The following is a 21,895-nucleotide window of genomic DNA, read 5'->3' as shown; positions in this document are numbered from 1 at the left end:
ATATAGCCACCATGACAATACATCCATCTTGACAATAATATCACGATATAACTCAATCACCAGGACAATAGAGTCACCTTGACAGTAATCTTAAAATGACTTTATAAATATCATGAAAATATAGCCCCCATCTCAAGATATTTGCTGTGACAATTTAGACATTATCAAAATATATTCACGACGACAATCACTATGACAATAAAGCTGCCATGATCATATAACTGATATGACAATAAAATCAAAGCAAAAATATAGAAACATTCAACTTATATTCACAATGGTAATATAACCACCTGACAACATAGATACTGTTAATAGATAGTCGTTTTCGGATCATAGCAAAAATATAGACTCCAGGATAATATAGTCTCTGTGAAAAAACAGTGACTCAGACAGGATTTATCATCATGATACCATCATAACATTATAGCTGTCATGGAATTGTAGTCAACATGACAAAATTATATTAATGAAATAAACGACATTACATTATAGTTTCCATAATCATACACCAATCATGATTATATAATCCGCATGTTGACTTAAAAAAAGATCATAGTATAAAAACTATGATAATTTGAATGACATGATGAGATGATATCCTTTCACTTACACTTACAATAACACGTAAGTTTTCATGAAAATATTATCATGATCACATAATAACAACAATATTGTCACTAATTACAAAATATATCCCGAAAGACAAAATTAATCATAACAATATAGCCATCAAGTTGATTTAGCAACCAATTTAATGTAGCCACCATGCCAATGTCTTCACCATGACAATGTAGCTACCATGAAAATATAGTAACCTTGACTATGTAGCTACTATGATAAAATATACAATTGAAAAATATCCACAACAAGAGTTTAGCTGCTAATATCGCCAAAATGTTATTATTGCCATCATGATAATGTACCGCCAGAAAAGAAATATATATATACCCACTACTCGAGAATATAGCTATTCTGACAATATTGCCAACATGAAAAGACAGTCACCTCCTTGTTATATAACAAATATGATAAATAGCCATCATGGCGATATAGTGATTTAACAATACAGCCACTATGGTAATATAGTTAGCATGACAATGTGATCTTAACGACAATGTAGCCAACATGACCATATAGTCACGTTGACAATACAACTACCGTGACAATACAGATAATATGACAGTACCGTCTCTAAGACAATATTGCCATCAATTTGACAAATTATAAGACAATATAGATATTATGGGAACAAAATCACCATGACAATATACTCAGAAATGCAATATAATCGCCATGATAAAATTATCCTACCATGAAAATATAGCCACCTACCATTTTGGTTTCCATTGCAATGTACTATCAGTAATAAAAGATTTACCATGACAGTACTGAAACCATAACAGTATAGCATATCATGGCAATGTACTCAGCTGATAATTTAATCAAAATGACAATATCTCTTCAATAATGGTATATCCTCAAGGGCAATATCAACACCATTAAAAAAGCTTCTACGAAAATACAGTCATTATGACATCATAAAAATCATGATAAAAAAGTCACCATGACAATATAGTTCTCTTGGCAATATAGCCACTGTGACATTATATTAATAATGATAATATAGTCGCTATGACAATATTGTCACCATAAAATTATAATTATTGAGATAATATTTCACATATGACAGAGAATGCAAGAGTTAAATAATGACAATATATCACCTATAAAAAGATCACCTTGCCAATATAGCTATGGTGACGATATATACAATATAGCAATGTAACTAAAATGAAAAGATAGCCAAAATGACGGTATGGTCATAATGACAATACTGCCACTATGAAAATATGTTCCCCATGACACTATAGCTACACTGACAACAAAGCCATATTCACAAAAGAGCAACATTGAAAAATACATCAAACGAGAATATAGCCAGCATCATAGTTCAGCCAGCATGATAATAATGTCACGATACAAATCATCACCATGTCATTAGTCTCCTTGATAATAAACTTACAATGACTATATAAATATCATGAAAATATAGCCTCCATGTCAACATGTCTGCCATGATAATCTTGCCATTATGATAATGTAGTCATGACCGCAATTTATTCACTGTTAAAATATAGCCACAGTGATCATATAACTGATGTGAAAATACAGTCAAAGATGCAAAAAAGAAATATACATATCATATTCACTATGGCAGTATAACTACATGACAATATAGATACTGTGGCAAATAGTCGCTTTTGAATCATAGCAAACATATAGCCGGCAGGACAACATAGTCTCTATGACAAAATAGCGACTAAGACGGGATATATCATTATAATATAGACACCTTGACAGTATAGACCATAAAAGAATGTAACAATCATGAAACTGTACCTGCCAAAACATTATAGATGTCATGAAATTTTAGTCAACATGACAAAATTATCATAATGTAATATCATCGGCATTACAATATAGTTACCATAATCATAGACCAATCATGATCATATAATCAGCAGGTTGACATAAACAATATCACAGTATAAAAACCATGACAGTATAAGTTACATGATGATATGATATCCATACACTTACACTTACAATATCACAGAAGCCGACATGAATATATTGTTATCATGATCATGGTGACTACATTTTCAAGGTAGCTTTTATATTGGTGTTGCGTTTGCCCTTGAGGAAGTATCATTATGAAACGAGATTCTCATTTTGATTAAATCATTAGGGGACTGCATTGTCGTGATATGCTATATTGTTATGGTTTCAGGAATGTCAATGTATATGTATTATTATGTTGGCTATATTACAATGGAAGCCATAGTGGCAGAGTGGCTATATTTTCATAATATAATCATTTTGTTATGTCGATTATATTCCACATGTGTGTATATTGTTCTGGTGACTGTTGCCATAATATCTGTAATGTCATTTGATTCGTTGAATTGGTTTCTATATTGTCATGGTTCTTGTATTGTCTTGGTGGTTGTATAGTCATTGTGTCTATATGGTCATGGTAGTTATATTTCCATTAAGATCATATTGATATGGTAACTATATTGCCATGGTGGCTATGTTGTTAAATGAATATATTGCCATGATGGCTATTTGTTATTTTTTGTTATATTACAAGGGGGTGATTGTCTTTTCATGGTGCCTATATATCAGGGTACCTATATTGTTATCATAAGATTACAGTCATAAAGACAATATAGTCGCCATGCCAATATTTTCACCATAATGATATGGGTATCACGATAATATATTGCTTATAACAGAATATGTACGATTAAAAAATGACAATATACCACCTATAAAAAAAAAATCACCTTCCCAATACAGGCAAGGTGACGATATATATAACATAGCAATGTAACCCAAATTAGAAGATGACCAAAATGACTTTATTTCCTTATGACAATTGCGTCACAATGAAAATTTGTTCCCAATGAAAGTATAGCTACACTGACATTAAAGCCATATTCACTAAATAGTGATACTGAAAAAGCATTAAACGACAATATAGCCACCATGATTGTACAGCTGCCATGACAATAATGTTACAACATAAATCAATCACTGAGATATTAGAGTAAACTTGAAAAAAATTTTACAGTTACCATAGAAATATCATGAAAATATAGCATCCATATCAACATATTTCCCAAGACAATTTAGCCATTATGATAGTATAGTCACAACTACAATATATTCACTATAACGACAAAGCCACCATGGCCATATAACTGATATAACAATATAGTCAACGCAACATTCAAGAAACATTCAGAATATGTTCACAACGTCAATATAGCCACTTGACAATATAGATACCGTGACAAAATAGTCGCTTACGGATCATAGGAAACATATAACCTCTAAAGTATATAGTGTCCAGGAGACAATAGCGTCCAAAACAGAATTTATCAATACTATACAGCCGCCTTGACAGTATAGCTCATAAAATAATGTCAGAACCATGAAAATATACCTGCCATACCAATATAACTACTATCAAAATGAAGTCAAAATATCAAAATGATCAAAAAAGATATTGCCATTGCTATATAGTTAAAATAATGATACATTTATGATGATAATGTAATCAGCATTTTCACATAAGCACCATCACCGTTTAAAAGCATGACAGACTAAGTTACATGATGATATGATATCCAGACAGATATACTCAAGATGCCAAATAAGCCGTCATAGAAATATTATCATGATCATATAATCACAACCAAATTGTAGGTAAAGACCAAATACATCCCCAACGATGAAATTGACCGTACCAATATACCCATCAAGTTGATATAGCGACCAAGATAATGTAGCCAGGATGGCGTTATATTGAACATAACAATACACCAGCCTTGCCAATATCGTCATCTTCACAATGTAGCTTGCATGAAATATAATAACCTTGACAATGTAGGTACCATGATAATGCATTTAGATGAAAAAATGACCAAAACAACAGTTAGGCTGCGAACACTATATCACCATTCTAATCTTGCCAAAATTCTTGTATAGATATCATGGCAATATACCAAAAGGAAAGAAAATACCCACCACAATAAGATAGCTAACTTAACAATATAGCTACTCTGACAAAAAGCCATGATGTCAATATAGTTACCATAAGAATGCAATCTTAATGACAGTATAGCCATCATGACCATAGAGTCACGATGACAAGACAAACATGATGACCATACAGGAAACATGATAATACAGTCTCTATGACAATATTGCCATCAATTTAATAAATCAAATAACAATATAGAAATTATGGCAACACAGTCAACATGACAATATATTCAAAAATACAATAAAATATTAATAACAAAATTATCAAACCATGAAAATATAGCCACCCTGCCACCATGGCTTCCATTGTAATGTAGCCAAAATAATATACATTTACCATGACAGTACTGAAACTATAAAAATATAGCATATCATGATAATGTATTCACCTCATAATTTAAAGAAAATGAAATATCCGTTTTTGTAATGATATATCTCCAAGGGTAAATCAACACCATTTTATAAGCTACAATGACGATGTAGTCACACGTAGTTATCGTAGCAATATAGCCACTAAGAGATTGTAGTCATAATGACAATATAGTCACAATGACAATATACTGTCACCTTAATGATATAGTTATCAAGATAATGTATCACGCACGAAAAAATATACATGATCAAAAAAATGACAATATAGCAAGTATAAAGAAATCACCTTGCCAATATAGCCAAGGTGACGATGTGTAAATCTTCGCAATGTAACCTAAATGAGCAGGTAGCCAAAATGACGATATGTTCATAATGACAATACTGCTAATAGTAAAATATATTCCCCATGACACTATAGCTACAATGACAATAAAGCAATCTTCACAGAAGAGTAACATTGAAAATACAGGAAACGACAATATAGCCACCATGACAATGCAACTGTCGTAACAATAATGTCACGATATACATCAATCGCCAGGCTATTAGAGTCACCTTGATAGTAATCTTTCAATGGATTTATGAATATCATGAAAATATAGCCCTCATGTCAACTTATTTCCTTTGACAATTTAGCCATTATGATAACATAGTCACGACGACAAGATATTCACTATGACAATAAAGCTACAATGATCATATAACTGATATGACTATATAGATTACAGGATATGTAGTGTCCAGGACCATATAGAAATTACGGCAACACAGTAACCATGAGATAATACTTACAAATACAATAAAATCGTCATAACAAAATGATCCAACCGTGAAAATATACTTACCCTGCCACTATGACTTTAACTGAAATGTAACCAACATAATATACATTCAACATGACAGTACTGAAACTATAACAATATCCCATATCATGGCAATATATTCACATGATAAATTAAAAAGAAGGAAATTTTCGTTTTTATAATATATCTTCAAGGGCGACATCAACACCATTAAATATGCTACAATGAAAATGCAGTCAAACTTTCCTTATAACCATCATCATGAAATAGTCACCATGACAGTATAGTTATCTTACCAATATAGCCACTAAGAGATTATAGTCATATTGTCAACATTGTCACAATGACAATATACTGTCACCTTAATAGTAAAGTTATGACGATAATGTATCGCTTATGAAAAAATATGTGTGACTAAAAAAATGAAAATATAGCAACTATAAAAGAGATCACCTTGACAATATAGCGAAGGTGACGATATGTAAATCTTCGCAATATAAACGAAATCAGTAGATAGCCAAAATGACGGTATGTTCATAATGACAATACTGCTGCTATGAAAATATATCCCCCATGACACTATAGTTACAATGACAATAAAGCAATCTTCACGAAAGAGTAACAGTGAAAATACAGCAAACGACTATATAGCCAAAATGAAAGTACAGCTGCTATGACAATAATGTCACGATATAATTCACTGACTATATAAACATCATGAAAATAAGGCTTCCATGTCAACATACTTACCATGACAATTTAGCCAATATGATAATATAGTCAAGGCGGCAATATATTCACTATAACAATATAGCCATGATCATATAAGTGATATGACAATACAGTCAACGCAACAATAAGGAAGCCTTCAAATTATATTCATTATGGCGATATAAGCACCAGACAATATTGATCCTGTGACAAAATAGTCTCTTTCGGATCATAGCAAACATATAGGCTCCAAGACAATATAGTGTCCATGACAAAATAGCGACCAAGACAAGATTTTTAATTAAGATATAGTCACCTTGAGAGTATAGCCGATAAAACAATGAAACAACTATGAAAATGTACCTGCCATAACAATATAGCTACCATGAAAATGCAGGCAACATGACAAAATTCTCACAATGACATTTAATCACCATTACAATTTAGTTATCATAATCATATATTAATCATGATAATATCATCAGAAGGCTGACATAAACACCATCACAGTATGAAAACCATGACAATATAGTGACATGATAATATGATATCCATACACTTGCACTCACATTACCAAATAAGCCGCCATGAAAATATTGTTATCATGATCATATGATTAAAACAAAATTGTAGTTAATGACAAAATATATCCCCAACGACAAAATTAACTATAGCAATATAGCCAGCAAGTAAATATAGCGACCAAGATAATGTAGTTAGGATGGCATTATATTGAAAATAACAATACAGCCACAATGGCAATATCGTCACCATGACAATGGAGTTACAATGAAAATATAGTAACATTGACAATGTAGCTACTATGATATTAAAATCCCATGGAACATATCCACAATAACAGTTTATATCCTAAGACACTATATCACCATGACAATATGGCCAAAATGTTAGTCTAGGCATCATGGCAATATACCACCAGAAAATGAAAATAAGCACCACAATGATATAGCTAACTTAACAATATAGCTACCCTGATAATATATTCAATATGAAAAGACAGTCACCTCCTTATATTATAACAAAAATGAAAAATAGCTATCATGGCAATGTAGTCACCTATCAATATAGTCACCATGGCAATATAGTTACCATAACCATGTAATCATAACTGGAATATAACCAAAATGACTATATAGTCAAGATGATATGCAACCATCATGACAATACAGGCAACATGACATTAGAGTCTCTACGACAACATTGCAATCGCTTCAACAAATTAAATGATGATATAGATACTACTGGAACACAGTCACCATGACAGTATTATCACAAATGCAATATAACCGCGATAACAAAATTATCCTACCATGAAAATTTAGCTACCCTGCCACTGCAATATAGCTAACATAATAATACATTCTCTACGACAGTACTGAAACCATGACAATGTAGTCACCTGATGACAGTCGCGCACCAGCTACCGACGTGTACGGAGTTGCTGTCGTCTTTCAGAGCTGGGTTGTAGCTATTCCTCCCTGCGTTGTCGCTACCCTTGCTTTGTTTTGAAGGTTTTATCTTATATGATCATGATTGGTGTATGATTATCGAAACCATAATGTGATATCGTTTGTATTTCATTGTAATGAATTTGTAATAGTAACCATATTTTCATGTAAGCTATATTGTTATGGTAGGTACATTTTCATGGTTGTTCTACTGTTTTATTGGCTATACTGTCAAGGTGACTGTATTGTGATGATAAATCCTGTCTTCTTCGCTATTTTGTCATGGAGACTATATTCTCTTGGACGCTATATGTTTGCTATGATCCAAAAATGACTATTTTGTCACAGTATCTATATTTTCATGTGGCTGTATTCTCCGAGTGGATATAATTTATAGATGCGTTTATTGTTGCGTTGGCTATATTGTCATATCATTTATGTGATCATAGTGGCTTTATTGTTATGGTGAATATATTAGCGTCTTGACTATATTATCAGAATGGCGAAACTGTCACTTTAAAGATATTCATATGGAGACTATATTTTCACGACAAATATATTTATATGGACGCTATATTTTCATGATGTTCATGTACTCATTGTATATTTATTATCAAGGTGACGTTAATGTCCTGGCGATTGATTTATATCGAGAGATTATTGTCATGGTGGCTGTACTGTCTTGATGGCTGTATAGTCGTTTGCTATTTTTTCAATAGCACTCTTTTTGTGAAGATGGCTTTATTGTCAGTGAAGCTGGAGAATCGTGGGGAACATATTTTCATAGTTGCAGTATTGTCAATATGAACATACCGTCGTTCTGGTTATCATCTCTTTTTCTTTACGTTGCTATGATGTGTATATCGTCACCTTGACTATAGTGGCAAGGTGATATTTCTTATAGGTGCTATACTGTCATTTTCTAATCATGCATATTTTGTCACAAGCGATATATCAGTTTGATAGCTTTATTATTAAGGTGACAGTATTTTAATAGCGACTATATTCTCATATTGACTATAATCTCAGAGTGGCTATATAGCCATGGTCACTATTTTATCATGATTTTTATGTCATAGTGACTGTATTCTCATGGCAGCTTTTTAATGGTGTATAAAATTTTGTCCCTGAGGTTACACCATAATAGAAGCGAAATATTCTTTTTCATTAAATGATCAAGTGACTACATTGCCATGATATGCTATATTGTTATCGTTTTAGTACTGTCGTGGTGAATGTTTTGTTATTGTGGCTATATTGTAATGGAAGCCATAGCGGCAGGGTGACTATATTTTCATCGTAGGATCATTTTATTATGAGCATTATATAATATTGTCATCGTGACTATAAGGACACGATGACTATATTGCCATTATGAATACATTGCTATGGTAATCATATTGCCATGATGGCTATATTCTTTCGTTACCATATTGCCATGATGGCTATATTGTTTAGTTACCATATTTCCTTGATGGCTATTTGTCACTCTTTTTTTTTCAAGGAGGTGGCTGTCTTTTAATGTTACCTATATTGTCAGAGTAGTATATTGTCAAGTTAGATATATCGTTGTGATGAGTATCTTTTCTGTTGATATATTGCCATGATTGCTATACTAACATTTTAGAGATATTGGCATGGTGATATATCGTCTTAGCAACTAAACTCTTGTTGTTTCTATCTTTTGGGTATTTTCTCTCATGAATATTTTGCCATGGCAGCTACATTATCAACGTTACTATATTTTCAAGGTAGCTATATTGTCATGGTGACGACATTGGCACGGTGGCTGTATTGTAATTCTCAATACAATGCTCGCTACATCATCTTATTCGCTATAACAAGTTGATGGCTATATTGCTATGATTAATTTTCTCGTTAGTAATATATTTGTCACTACCTACAATATTGTTGTGATTATATGATCATGATAACAATATATTCATTGCGGCTTCTTTGGTATTGTAAGTGTAAGTGTATGGATATCATATCATACTGTGATATTGTTTATGTCAACCTGCTGATTATATGATCATGATTGGGCTATGATTATGGTAACTATATTATAATGCCGATGATATTTCATAATGATAATTTTGTCATGTTGACTAAAATTTCATGACATCTATAATGTTTTGGCACGGACAGTTTCATGATTGAAACATTGTTTTACGGTCTATACTGTCAAGGTATCTATATTATAATGATATATCCTGTCTTGGTCGCTATTTTGTCATAGAAACTATGTTGTCCTGCCGGCTATATGTTTGCTATGATTCAAAAGCGACTATTTGTCACAATATCTATATTGTCATGTAGTTATACCGCCATAGTGAATATGATTTGTATATTCCTTTGCTTCTTTGACTATTTTCATCTTTGACTGTATTGTCATATCAGTTATATGATCACTGTGGCTATATTGATATAGCAAATATATTGCCGTCATGACTATATTATCATAATGGCCAGATTATCATGTCAGACATGTTGACATGGAGGCTATATTCTCATGATATTTATATAGTCATCGTAAGTTTATTATCAAGGTGACTAATGACATGGTGATGATTTTTATCGTGACATTATTATCTTGGTGGCTGAACTATGATGCTGGCTATATTCTCGTTTGCTGTATTTTCAATGTTGCTCTTTTGTGAATATGGCTTTGTTGTCAGTGTAGCTATAGTGGGAACATATTTTCATAGTGGCAGTATTGTCATTATTACCATACCGTCATTTTGGCTATCTTTTCATTTTAGTTACATTGCTATAATGTATATATCGTCACCTTACCTATATTGGCAAGGTGATCTTTTTATAGGTGATATATTGCCATTATTTAAGTATTGCATACTTTGTCATAAGCGAAATATTATCATGATAATTATATTTTTATGATGACGATATTGTCATTGCGACTATATTATCATTATGACTATAATGTCACACTGGCTATATTGCCAAGATAACTATATTGTCATGGTGACTTTTTTATCATGATTTCTATAATGTCTTAATGAATGTATTTTCGCAGAAGCTTTTTTAAAGGTGTTGATATTGCCCATTATCGAAGAGAAATTGTCATTTTGATTAAATTATCAGGTGACTACATTGCCATGATATGCTATACTGTTATGGTTTCAGTACTGTCATGGTAAATCTTTTATTGCTGTTTGTACATTGCAATGGAAACCAAAATGGTAGGTGGTTATATTTTTATGGTAGGATAATCTTATCATGGCGAGTATATTGCATTTCTGAGTATATTGTCATGGTGACTATGTTGCCATAATATCTATATTGTCATATAATTTGTCAAATTGATGGCAATATTGTCTTAGAGACGGTACTGTCATGTTATCTGTATTGTCACGGTGGTTGTATTGTCAACGTGACTATATAGTCATGTTGGCTACATTGTCGTTAAGATCACATTGTTATGGTAACTATATTCCTATAGTGGCTGTATTGTTAAATCACTATTTCACCATGATGGCTATTTGTCATTTTTTTATATAACAAGGAGGTGACTGTCTTTTCATGTTGGCAATATAGTCAGAATAGCTATATTTTCGAGTAGTGGGAATATATATTTATTTTCTTGCAGTATATTATCGTGATGGCAATAATAATATTTTGGCGATATTGGCAGGGCGTGGATATTTTTCAACTGTATGTTTTATCATGGTAGCTACATAGTCAATGTTACTATATTTTCATGGTAGCTACATTGTCATGATGAAGACAATGGCATGGTGGTTGTATTCTTACTTTCAATATAATGCCGTCCTTGCTACATTATCTTGGTCGTTATATCAACTTGATGGCTATATTGTTATGGTTAATTTTGTCTTCGGGATATATTTTGTAATTAGTGACAATACTGTTGTGATTATATGATCATGATAATATTTTCATGAAAACTTATGTGGCATTGTAAGTGTAAGTGAATGGATATCATCTCATCATGTCACTTGAATTGTCATGGTTTTTACACTATGATCTTGTTTATGTCAACCTGCTGATTATATAATCATGATTGGAGTATGATGATGGTAACTATATTGTAGTGTCGTTTTATTTCATTGTGATAATTTTGTCATATTGACTACAATTCCATGACAGCTATAATGTTATGACCATATCATGATGATAAATCCTGTCTGAGTCACTGTTTTTTCACAGAGACTATATTGTCCTGAAGTCTATATTTTTGCTATGATCCGAAAACAACTATCTATTAACAGTATCTATATTGTCAGGTGGTTATATTGCCATTGTGAATATAAGTTGAATATTTCTATATTTTTCCTTTGATTATATTGTCATATCAGTGATATGATCATGGTAGCTTTATTGTCATAGTGAATAGATTGTAGTCGTGACTATATTTTCATAATGGCTAAATTGTCATAGCAAATATCTTGACATGAGGGCTATATTTTCATGATATTTAAAGTCATTGTAAGATTACTGTCAAGGTGACTCTATTGTCCAGGTGATTGACTTATATCGTGATATCATTGTCAAGATGGCTGTATTGTCATAGTGGCTATATCGTAGCTTGCTGTATTTAATTTTACACTTTTATGTAAATAGCTTTACTGTCTGTGTACCAATAGTGTCATGGAGAATATATTTTCATTAGTGGAATTTTTGTCATTATGAACATACTGTTATTTTGGCCATCTCCTTATTTTGGTTACATTACCATCATATATATATATATATATATATATATATATATATATATATATATATATATATATATATATATATATATATATATATATATATATCATCACCTTGGCTATATTGTCAACGTGATCATTTTTTACGGTTGCTATATTTACATCTTTTTAATTATTCATTTTTTGTCGTAAGTGATACATTATCAAGATAACTATAACATTCCGGTAACTATATGTTGGAATTTTGACTATATTGTTATTATGACAATGATATCATGTTGGATATCTTGCCAAAGTAACTTTATTGTCATGGTGTCTATTTCCAAATGATGGTTATAATGTCATGGTGACTATATTTTCACGGTAGCTTTTATATTGGTGTTGGGTTTGCCCTTGAGGATGTATCATTATAAAACGAGATTCTCATTTTGATTAAATTATTAGGGGACTACATTGTCGTGATATGCTATATTGTTATGGTTTCAGGAATGTCATTGCATATGTATTATTATGTTGGCTATATTCCAATGGAAGCCATAGTGGCAGAGTGGCTATATTTTCATAATATAATCATTTTGTTATGTCGATTATATTCCGCTTGTGTGTATATTATCATGGTGACTGTTGCCATAATATCTATACTGTCATTTGATCTGTTGAATTGTTGGCTATATTGTCATAATGTAATGTCATGGTTCCTGTATTGTCTTGGTGGTTGTATTGTCATCGTGTCTATATGGTCATGGTAGTTATATTTCCATTAAGATTATATTGATATGGTAACTATATTGCCATGGTGGCTATATTGTTAAATGAATATATTGCCATAATGTCTATTTGTTATTTTTTGTTATATTAGAAGGGGGTGATTGTCTTTTCATGTTGCCTATATATCAGGGTACCTATATTGTTATCATAAGATTAAAGTCAAAAAGACAATATAGTCGCCATGCCAATATTTTCACCTTAATGATATAGGTATCATGATAATATATCGCTTATTACAGAATATGTACGATTAAAAAGTGACAATATACCACCTATAAAAAAATCACCTTCCCAATATAGCCAAGGTGACGATATATATAACATAGCAAAGTAACCCAAATTAGAAGATAACCAAAACGACTTTATTTCATAATGACAATTGCGTCGCTATGGAAATTTGTTCCCAATGAAAGTATAGCTACACTGACATTAAAGCCATATTCACTAAATAGTAGCATTGAAAACGCATCAAACGACAATATAGCCACCAAGATATTACAGCCACCATAGCAATAATGTTACAACATAAATCAATCACTGTGATATTAGAGTAAACTTGAAAATTTTTTTACAATTACCATAAAAGTATCATGAGAATATAGTATCAATTTCAACATGTTTCCCATGACAATTTAGCCATTATGATAGTATAGTCACAACTACAATATATTCACTATAACAACAAAGCAACAAAGGCCATATAACTGATATAACAATATAGTCAACGCAGCATTAAATAAACATTCAGAAAATGTTCACAACGTCAATATAGCCACCTGTCAATATAGATACCGTGACAAAATAGTCGCTTTCGGATCAGAGGAAACATATAGCCTCCAAAGTATATAGTGTCCAGGAGAAAATAGCGTCCAAAACAGAATTTATCAATGCTATACAGCCGCCTTGACAGTATAGCCCATAAAACAATGTCAGAACCATGAAAATGTACCTGCCATACCAATATAACTACTATCAAAATGAAGTCAACATACCAAAATGATCAAAAAAGATATTGCCATTGCTATATAGTTACAATAATCATACATTAATGATGATAATGTAATCAGTATTTTCACATAAGCACCATCACCGTTTAAAAGCATGATAGACTAAGTTACATGATGATATGATATCCAGACAGATACACTCATGATGCCAAATAAGCAGTCATAGAAATATTATCATGATCATATAATCACAACCAAATTGTAGGTAAAGACAAAATACATCCCCAACGATGAAATTGACCGTAGCAATATAGCCATCAAGTTGATATAGCGACCAAGATAATGTAGCCAGGATGTCGTTATATTGAACATAACAATACAACCGCCATGCCCATATCGTCATTTGATTGTCATTTGATTTATTAAGTTGATGGCAATATTGTCATAGAGACTGTATTGTCATGTTACCTGTATGGTCATCATGGTTGTCTTGTAATCGTGACTCTATGGTCATGATGGCTATACTGTCATTAAGATAACATTCTTATGGTAACTATATCGTCATCATGGATATTTGTCAGAGTAGCTATAGTGTTAAGTTAGCTATCTTATCGTGGTGGGTATTTTTTTTCCTTTTGGTATATTGCCATGATGGCTATACTAGAATTTTGGGAAGATTAGCATGGTGATATAGTGTTCGCAGCCCAACTGTTGTTTTGGCCATTTTCTCATGGGAATACATTATCATGGTACCTACATTGTCATGGTTACTCTATTTCATGCATACTACATTGTAAAGATGACGATATTGGCATGGCGGGTGTATTTTATGTTCAAGATAACGCCATCCTAGCTACATTATCTTCGTCGCTATATCAACTTGATGGCTATATTGCTACGGTCAATTTCATCGTTGGGGATGTATTTGGTCTTTACCTACAATTTGGTTGTGATTATATGATCATGATAATATTTCTATGACGGCTTATTTGGCATCTTGAGTGTATCTGTCTGGATATCATATCATCATGTAACTTAGTCTGTCATGCTTTTAAACGGTGATGGTGCTTATGTGAAAATGCTGATTACATTATCATCATTAATGTATGATTATTGTAACTATATAGCAATGGCAATATCTTTTTTGATCATTTTGGTATGTTGACTTCATTTTGATAGAAGTTATATTGGTATGGCAGGTACATTTTCATGGTTCTGATATTCTTTTAAGGGCTATATGGACAAGGCGGCTCTATAATACTGATAAATTCTGTTTTGGACGCTATTGTCTCCTGGACACTATATACTTTAGAGGCTATATGTTTCCTATGATCCGAAAGCGACTATTTTGTCACGGTATCTATGTTGTCAGGTGGCTATATTGACGTTTTGAACATATTCTGAATGTTTCTTTAATGTTGCGTTGACTATATTGTTATATCAGTTATATGGCCATGATGGCTTTGTTGTTATAGTGAATATATTGTAGTTGTGACTATACTATCATAATGGCTAAATTGTCATGGGAAATATGTTTATATGGATGCTATATTCTCATGATACTTTTATGGTAATTGTAAAGAATTTACTCTAATATCACAGTGATTGATTTATGTTGTAACATTATTGTTATGGTGGCTGTACATCATGGTGGCTATATTGTCATTTGATGTGTTTTCAATGTTACTATTTAGTGAATATGGCTTTAATATCAGTTTAGCTATACTTTCATTGGGAACAAATTTTCATAGTAATGCAATTGTCATTATGAAATAAAGTCATTTTGGCTATATTCTAATTTGAGTTACATTGCTATGTTATATATATCGTCTCCTTCGCTATATTGGAAATGTGATTTTTTTTTGTAGGTGGTATATTGTCATTTTTTAAATGTGCATATTCTGTTATAAGCGATATATTATCATAATACCCATATCATTAAGGTGAAAATATTGGCATGGGGCCTATATTGTCTTTATGACTGTAATCTTATGATAACAATATAGGTACCCTGATATATAGGCAACATGAAAAGACAATCACCCCCTTGTAATATGAAAAAAATAACAGATAGCCATCATGGCAATATATTAATTTAACAATATAGCCACCATGACATTGTAGTTACCATATCAATATAATCTTAATGGAAATATAATTACCATTACCGTATAGACACGATGACGATACAACCACGAACAGAATACAGGAACCATGACATTACATTATGACAACATAGCCACAAATTAAACAAATCAAATGAGAGTATAGATATTATGGCAACAGTCACCATGACAATATACACACAAGTGGAATATAATCGACATAACAAAATGCTTATATTATGAAAATATAGCCACTCTGCCACTATGGCTTTCATTGGAATATAGCCAACATAATAATACATATACAATGACATTCCTGAAACCATAGCAATATAGCATATCACGACATTGTAGGCCCCTAATGATTCAATCAAAATGAGAAGCTCGTTTTATTATAATACATCTTCAAGGGCAAACCCAACACCAATAAAAAAGCTACCGTGAATATGTAGTTACCATGACATTATAACTATCATGATGAAATAGACACCATGACAATAAAGTTACTTTGGCAAGATATCCAACATGATATCATTGTCATAATAACAATATAGTCAAAATGCCAATATATAGTTACCGGAATGTTATAGTTATCATGATAATGTATCACTTACGACAAAAAATGCATGATTTAAAAAATGAAAATATAGCAACCGTAAAAAAAGATCACCTTGCTAATATAGCCAAGGTGATGATATATATATGATGGAAATGTAGCCAAAATATGGAAATGGCCAAAATGACAGTATGTTCATAATGACAATAATTCCACTATGAAAATATATTCTCCATGAACCTATAGGTACAATGACAGTAAAGCTATCTTCACAAAAGCGTAAAATTAAAATACAGCAAACTACAATATAGCCACCATGACAATACAGCCATCTTGACAATAATATCACGATATAACTCAATCACCAGGGCAATAGAGTCACCTTGACAGTAATCTTATAATAACTTTATAATTATCCTGAAATATAGCCCCCATGTCAAGATATTTGCTATGACAATTTAGCCATTATGAAAATATAGTCACGACGACAATCTATTCACAATGACAATAAAGCTACCATAATCATATAACTGATATGACAATATAATCAAAGGAAAAATATAGAAACATTCAACTTATATTCACAATGGCAATATAACTACCTGACAATATAGATATTCTTAATAGATAGTCGTTTTCGGATCATAGCAAAAATATAGACTCCAGGACAATATAGTCTCTGTGAAAAAGCAGTGACTCAGACAGGATTTATCGTCATGATATGGTCATAACATTATAGCTGTCGTGGAATTGTAGTCAACATGAAAAAATTATCACAATGAAATAAAACGACATTACAATATAGTTACCATAATCATACACCAATCATGATTATATAATCAGCAGGTTGACATAAACAAGATAATAGTGTAAAAACCATGACAATTTAGGTGACATGATGAGATGGTATCCATTCACTTACACTTACAATGCCACATAAGTTTTCATGAAAATATTATCATAATCATATAATCACAACAGTATTGTCACTAATTACAAAATATATCCCAAAAGACAAAATTAACCATAACAATATAGCCATCAAGGTGATATAGCGACCAATATAATGTAGCCAGGACGGCATTGTATTGAAAGTAGGGAATAAAACCACCATGCCAATGTAGATACCATGAAAATATAGTAACCTTGAGTATGTAGCTACCATGATGAAATATACAATTGAAAAATATCCACAACAAGAGTTTAGCTGCTAAAACACTATATCGCCATGCCAATATCGCCAAAATGTTATTATTGCCATCATGATAATATACCGCCTGAAAAGAAATATATATACCCACTACTCGACAATCTAGCTATTCTGACAATATTGCCAACATGAAAAGACAGTCACCTCCTTGTTATTTAACAAAAATGACAAATAGCCATCATGGCGATATAGTGATTTAACAATACAGCCACTATGGTAATATAGTTACCATAACAATGTGATCTTAACGACAATGTAGCAAACATGACTATATAGTCACGTTGACAATACAACCACCGTGACAATGCAGATAACATGACAGTACCGTCTCTAAGACAATATTGCCATCAATTTGACAAATTACAGGACAATATAGATATCAAGGCGACATAGTCACCATGTAAATATACTCAGAAATACATTATAATCGCCATGACAAAATTATCCAACCATGAAAATATAGCCACCTACCATTTTGGTTTCCATTGCAATGTAGAAACAGTAATAAAAGATTTACCATGAACGTACTGAAACCATAACAGTATAGCATATCATGGCAATGTAGTCAGCTGATAATTTAATGAAAGTGACAATTTCTCTTCTATAATGGTATATCCTCTACACCATTAAAAAAGCTTCTACGAAAATACAGTCATTATGACATTATGATAATCATGATAAAAAAGTAACCATGACAATATAGTTATCTTGGCAATATAGCCACTGAGACATTATAGTCATAACGATAATATAATCGCTATGACAATATTGTCACCATAAAGATATAATTATCAAGATAGTATTTCCCTTATGACAAAGTATGCAAGAGTTAAATAATGACAATATATCACATATAAAAAGATCACCTTGATAAAAGCTAAGGGGACGATATATACATTATAGCAATGTAACTAAAATGAAAAGATAGCCAAAATGACGGTATGGTCATAATGACAATACTGCCACTATGAAAATATGTTCCCCATGACACTATAGCTACACTGACAACAAAGCCATATTCACAAAAGAGCAACATTGAAAATACAGCAAACGAGAATATAGCTACCATCATAGTTCAGCCACCATGATAATAATGTCACGATACAAATCATCACCATGTCATTAGTCACATTGATAATAAACTTACAATGACTCTATAAATATCATGAAAATATAGCCTCCATGTCAACATGTCTGCCATGATAATCTGGCCATTATGATAATATTGTCATGACGGCAATGTATTCACTATAGCAATATAGCCACAGTGATCATGTAAATGATGTGAAAATACAGTCAAAGAAGCGTAAAAGATATATACAAATCATATTCACTATGGTAGTATAACTACATGACAATATAGATACAAACAGTCGCTTTTGAATCATAGCAAACATATAGCCGGCAGGACAACATAGTCTCTATGACAAAATAGCGACCAAGACAGAATGTATCATTATAATATAGACACCTTGACAGTATAGATCATAAAACAATGTAAGAATCTTTAAACTGTACCTGCGAAAACATTATAATGTCATGAAATTTTAGTCAACGTGACAAAATTATAATGAAATATCATCGGCATTACAATATATTTACCATAATCATAGATCAATCATGATCATATAATCAGCAGGTTGACATAAACAATATCACAGTATAAAAACCATGACAGTATAAGTGAAATGATGATATGATATCCATACACTTACACTTACAATACCAAAGAAGCCGCCAAGAATATATTGTTATCATGATCATATAATCACAACAATATTGTAGGTAGTGACAAATATATCCCCAACGACAAAATTAATCATAGCAATGTAGCCATCAGCTTGTTATAGCGACCAAGATAATGTAGCGAGCATTGTATTGAGAATTACAATACAGCCACCGTGCCAATGTCGTCACCATGACAATATAGCTATCCTGAAAATATAGTAACGTTGATAATGTAGCTGCCATGGCAAAATATTCAAGATAGAAAATACCCAAAAGATAGCCACAGCAAGAGTTTAGCTGCTAAGATGATATATCACCATGCCAATATCTCTAAAATGTTAGTATAGCCATCGTGGCAATATATCAACATAAAAAATACTCATCACAACGATATAGCTAACTTGACAATATACTACTCTGACAATATAGGTAACATTAAAAGACAACCACCTCCTTGAAATATATAAAAAAAAAAAGAGAAATAGCCATCATGGCAATATGGAAACTAAACAATATAGCCATCATGGCAACATGGTAACCAAACAATATAGCCATCATGGCAATATGATTACCATAGCAATGTATTCTTAATGGCAATATAGTCACCATGTCCTTATAGTCACGATGACAATACAACTACCATGACAATACAGAAAACATCAAAATACAGTCTCTAAGACAATATTGCCACTAATTCAACAAGTTTAATGACAATATAGATATTATGTCAACACAATCACGATGATAATATACTCAGAAATGTTATATAATTGTCATAATAAAATGATACTACCATGAAAATATAGTCACCCTGCCAATATGGCTTCCATTACTATATAGCCACAATAACAAAACATTCACCACGACAGTACTGAAACCATAACAATATAGCATCTCATGACAATGTAGTCACTTGATCATTTAATGAAAAAGAATAATTTCGCTTCTATTATGGTATAACCTCAGGGACAAAATTTTATACACCCTTAAAAAGCTGCCATGAAAATAGAGTCACTATGACATGAATATCATGATAAAATAGTGACCATGGCAATATAGCCACTCTGAGATTATAGTCATTATGACAATATAGTCGCTATCAAAATACTGTCACCTTAATAATAAAGTTATCAAAATGATACATCGCTTGTGACAAAATATGCATGATTAGAAAATGACAGTATAGCACCTATAAAAAAGATCACCTTGCCACTATAGTGAAGGTGACGTAATATACATCATAGCAACGTAAAGAAAAAGAGATGATAACCAGAACGACGGTATCTTCATAATGACAATACTGCAACTATGAAAATATGTTCCCCAAGATTCTTAAGCTTCACTGACAATAAAGCCATCTTCACAAAAAGAGTACTATTGAAAAAATAGCAAACGACTATACAGCCATCAAGACAGTACAGCCACCATGACAATAATCTCTCGATATAAATCAATCGCCAAGACATTAGCGTCACCTTGATAATGAAAGTACAATGAGTATATGAACATCATGAAAAGATAGCGTCCATATAGATATATTTGTCGTGAAAATATAGCCTCCATATGAATATCTTTAAAGTGACAGTTTCGCCATTCTGATAATATAGTCAAGACGCTAATATATTCACCATAACAATAAAGCCACCATGATCACATAAATGATATGACAATATAGTAAACGCAAAAATAAACGCATCTATAGATTATATCCACTCTGAGAATAATGCCACATGAAAATATAAATACTGTGACAAAATAGTCATTTTTGGATCATAGCAAACATATAGCGTCCTAGAGAGTATAGTCTCTATGACAAAATAGCGAAGAAGACAGGATTTATCATCACAATACAGTCACCTTGACAGTATAGCCAATAAAATAGTGGAAAAACCATGAAAATGTATCTACCATAACA

Source organism: Panulirus ornatus, chromosome 55 (genome assembly GCF_036320965.1).
Source record: "Panulirus ornatus isolate Po-2019 chromosome 55, ASM3632096v1, whole genome shotgun sequence".
NCBI classification, from domain to species: domain Eukaryota; kingdom Metazoa; phylum Arthropoda; class Malacostraca; order Decapoda; family Palinuridae; genus Panulirus; species Panulirus ornatus.
The sequence above is the reverse complement of the archived record's forward strand: the minus strand, read 5'-3'. Positions refer to the sequence as shown.